The sequence below is a fragment of the Bidens hawaiensis genome, unplaced genomic scaffold (genome assembly GCF_021521415.1).
Source record: "Bidens hawaiensis isolate Kalapana, Puna unplaced genomic scaffold, B.hawaiensis_p1.1 tig00017940_1, whole genome shotgun sequence".
Lineage (NCBI taxonomy): Eukaryota > Viridiplantae > Streptophyta > Magnoliopsida > Asterales > Asteraceae > Bidens > Bidens hawaiensis.
This window is the reverse complement of record NW_027492706.1, coordinates 75,859-80,625: the sequence shown is the minus strand read 5'-3', so window position 1 is coordinate 80,625 and position 4,767 is coordinate 75,859. Positions and strand designations below refer to the sequence as shown.

Genomic DNA, 4,767 nt, shown 5'->3' with positions numbered 1-4,767 from the left:
ACAATATGAAGAAGCGGTTTTATAATTGATGTGACAGAATCGTGCAAAAATTTTATGCTAGGACAACTTTTATGCCTTCTCTGTTCCATCACACTTACTATAAGAAAACCTTCCAAAAACCGCCTAAGGTCCTAAAAATCTAGAGAAGATATTTCATATAGGGAAAAAACCACAATGAAATAGACCACATATTAATCACATATTTACACGTTCACACAAAAGCTAACTTCATTTAATCACACAGCTTACCAAATATTCACATTTGCAAACCTCATTGTTTGCAAGAAACGGTTTCATCTTGCTTCAAGAAATTGCGGCACTCCGCCACACTTATCTCACCACCAGACACCGGGTCAATCTGGCATCGATAGAAGCTGCAAAAAAACACAACTTGAAGATTACATGAAACAACTTAGAACCCCAAACAATGGTTATCATTTAACTATTTATTATTATACATTACCTCCCATCCATACCAAGTATCACAACCGTGTTCTTCTGGTGACCAAAACCAACAAATAATACCGCAATCCCTCGATCAAATGAACCCGAGCCACTGACCACTCGGAAGTAAAATACTTTGGTAAGACCCCTGCAACAAAACAGTGCTTAGAAGTATGAATTTGGATTGTAAATCATGTATAAAGAAGCAATTAATTCATGAATGATAGATGTGAAAAAACTGGTGGGGATCCGTTATTATGATTTGATACATGAATCAGCCTTTAAGTTGAAAACATGAAGGGAGTTGAAACATCTAGCCGTTGAGCAGTTGTAGAGAAAGCAAGACTGTAAATATCCACTCCATCTGCACCTCTCCTTACCTTAATTCAATATGCAATTAACATTTTCAATGTATGCAATCATTAAGGTATTAATACGGATTATTATTATTATTATTATTATTATTATTATTATTATTATTATTATATCAACACAAACAAATAACCAAAATCAATACGAATACCTCTTAAAGCAACGAGACGTCAAGCGTATTAAACACCCTAACCAAAGTCTCTTTACTGCCAGTGGCGGATCCAGGAATTTTTTCCAATGGGTTCACTGTTTTAGGTGCTCGATTTCATAGGATTGGGCATAAAAATTTTCGGGTCGATGCGACGGTTTGGATCAAGTAAGGTTAATCACATAATAAAAATACGATACAGTATTTAAAAAAAAACGTCTCCATTAAAAACAGAGGATAATCCACATTCCTTTGCCATTGGTGTAACTTTACGAGTGGGCGATGACCGCGTTTTTTTCTACAGTTAAATCTCACTTAAATTTTCTCTTAATTTCACAAGTCATAGGAAGATAAAGTTTCATAAACATAAATACAAATGCTGCAATTGCATACACCTTTACACTTAAAACAATCCTATTTGTTTAATTAGGCCACATCTTAATCCTATTTGTTTAATTAGGCCACATCTTAATCTTTTTTCCCCATATCTAAATTCTAGATATATATGAAGCATATACATCAATTACACGGCACACAAGAAAGCTAACATGGAGGCATGTGCAGCCATACTTCATGACTTAGCCTTTTCTTGAATCTAGTTAATGTATATTTGGTATGGTGAAAGGTGTGATGGAGAGTGAAAGAAAGAAACCCTAAATCTGTTTTGAATAAAAATATATTAGAAAGCATGTAACAAGAGAGAATTGAATCCGGGTATCTTCAATAACAAAGCACAGCCTTAACCACTAGAGCATTTGTCCAATTTGTTTATGAGTTCACTATGTATTTTATATATGGGTTCACTCTAGTCTTTTATATGGATGTTCTACGAAAAATCCGAAACTCAGTGGGTTCCCGTGAACTCGGTGAACCCACATTAGATCCGCCCCTGTTTACTACAACAGCTTTAAATCAGCGAAATTGTAGACGTATAACTTCTGGGTATGGATGACGACATACTGAGTTGACTTCGGTGCAGAAGGATAGCTCCCCGATGCATGCATCGGATTTGGTGGTCGTCCCAAATAATGACTTTTTTGAGTGGGTCTGGTCCAAGGATGTTGCAGCAGAAGAGCATCGGCGATGCCTCCGGAGGTGGAGAAGTCTCAGCGGAAGGAAGGGGTCGCAGTGGTTGGTGCCGGAGGTGAAGCAGGTGGAGTCTTGGTTGAAGGAAAGGTGGAGGAGAGCGTCGGTGGTGGAGTGATGGTCGGAAGAAGATGAAGGTGATGAGGGGGGTTATTGGAGGTGAGACTGACGTCATGGGTATTAGGTGAAGGATTACGATACGACAGTGGTGGTGGTGGTGGTGGCGGCATGTGAAGATTCTATAGTGGAAAGAAAATGCATAAATTATTATTATTGATAAATAAGACAAGCAAGCAAGGTGCTTTGGACCATGTGTATAATTCTTAGTAATGTAGCTCTTTTAGTGATATAAACCTTGTGAAATGATGGTGGCGGTTTAATCGTGAGAAAAATGGTCTACGGAGGAATATTATCTGGGCGATTCATTATTCGGATAGGTTGTGGTAGGTTATTTTGGAGAAAGTATTCTTAGCCAGGCCTTGGAAACATATTGTAAAATTTTTTTGGGAGTTGATCGAAAACGGGGTGGACCTTGGGAAAGATACCAGACATGAAGCTAAAAGTGGTAATGATACGCTTTTCTAAATTGATCGCTGGTGTGGGGAGGTTTCTTTCAATGCTCGGTTTCCAAGTTTATTCATGCTTCAGACTATTAAGGGTTGTTTGGTGTTGGGCTAACTCTTAACATACTTGGGAGAATTGTGTGTGTGTGTGTGTGGGTGGGGGGGGGGGGGGTAGAGAACCTTACACTGTATTGGAAATTTAAGAATTATGGAGGATGTTGGTAGCATGCCAACAAATCACATTGTCTACGGGTCTTGATCAGGTTATATGAGGACTTGGTACATGTAATGAGTTTTTGGTTAAGTGTCTTAAATCGAGTTTAGAGGATGGTCGGGGACTTGTTGGGTCGTATTTATTTAAGTGGGATAAATTTGTGCCTAGAAAGGTGGTGATTTTGACTTGGAAGGAGGAGATGGAAAGAATACCGTCTTGTTGTCATTATAGAGGGGAAATATTATGGTGGAATCGATATAATGTCATATTTTTGGGGAAGTAGAGGAGTTCACAGATCACTTATTTGTTGCATGTAGGTTTGCTCAATCGATTTGGGAGTTAATTGCGTGTTGGTGCAACTTTCCAGGCATCTTTATGTTTTCAGTTCAGGATGTTCTTGATTTGTATAAGTTTTCATTGCTACCATGTAGATGTTGAAAGATCTTTTAGCCAATTTTCCTTACCTCGTTATGTTGTATTTGGAAGGAAATAAATATAGTTGTGTTCGAGAGTAAGTCAGCCCATTGGATGAACGTGGTGTGAAAAATAAAATAGAAAGGTTCGGTTTTTAATCTATATCAATAGTAACCCCAGTGGATGCAAGCAGAATGAGACCTTCTCTGATTGTCTCTTTCATCATAATATTGAGCCTTAAGCTTCTTCTGGGTGTAAAATAGGTCGATACGGTTGGAGTTGACTTAGAAGGTTCGTTTAATTTTGATTTTGATTTGTTGGAATAGGTAGTGATGGATGTAATTTTCGTTGGTATTGGGGCTAGCTCTTTGTTAGTCTCGTTAACTGGTTTCGTTAATTTTATATTTGTTGGTCGTTAAAAAAGTGACTAATTTGAATATTTAATAAGTTTTAGACATAATTTCAAACTAGTGTTGGATAAAATAAGGAATAATAAAACCCTACTAATCGTATGAGGATTTTATTGAGTTGCCGGAAGATTAAAATATTCCTGTCCATGAGGATTTTCTACAGGATAAGTCATTACTTCTTTTCCTTTCGACATTATTGGTTTCTTGGATCTACTTGATCCTGCTCCATGTATCTTTTGATTTGGAATGATCTGTGCTAGTGGGATGTTAGAATCAAACGAATCTTCATCTTCCTCCAATGATGTTTGGTATAAATTTTCATAACTAGATATAGGTATCATGAGTAAAGTTGTTCCCATGATTCCTTTTCCTTTACCTAATAGAGGCTGAAATGACCTGTGACTAGATTGACAATCGGACATCTGTGCGAAGTTAGATTAAGGATAGAAAGTCGCTCCTATCTTATCCGTATCAGTTTTGATTGAAATCTTGATACTTTTTAAATAAGTATCTAGTTATCTTGAACCAGTATTTGTGTAATAAGTTTTGGAAACCTATCTCTAATCAAAGCCTAGGTATAATTAAATACCTAATTTGCTAATATTCTTGGCTCTGATACCAACCTTTCACACCCCGACTTAGGGCCTAGGCGTGTGGCCAATAGTTGGACCTGTTTTGTAAATGTATCAGAATTGCGGGTTTGTTTTTAGCGGAAGTCTTTAATATAAAATATTCTTTTGTAAAATACCTGTTTAAAATACTCATTTAATGTTTATAAAGCTTATTTGAGAAAATAAATTCTTTTCAGCGGAATTCTTGAAAAAAATATTATTATATTGAAAACTCGGGTTTAAGTACCCATTTGATAATTCTAATACCTATCTTTTTAGAAAACATAATTCTTTATAGTATTTTGAAATAAAATATTCGAGCCATCAGACAATATCTAATGACTATATCTCCAATATTCTATTCTGTCTTGCTTGTCTGTTTTAACCTTTCTGTTTTTCTGTAAAATGGGTGAGAAAATACGTTAGCACACAGTTGGTAAATAACGCTGACTCTGTTGTAAATCTTTTCAATACCTTTGTGAAATCAACAATAATACCTTTGTGA

General features: G+C 36.4%; 1 pseudogene; it reads right to left on the bottom strand.

Moving 5' to 3' along the window:
• Positions 1 to 271: 271 nt before the first annotated feature.
• On the bottom strand, positions 272 to 4,073 carry LOC143554984 (autophagy-related protein 18a-like; annotated as a pseudogene).
• Between the last annotated feature and the right edge of the window lie 694 nt (positions 4,074 to 4,767).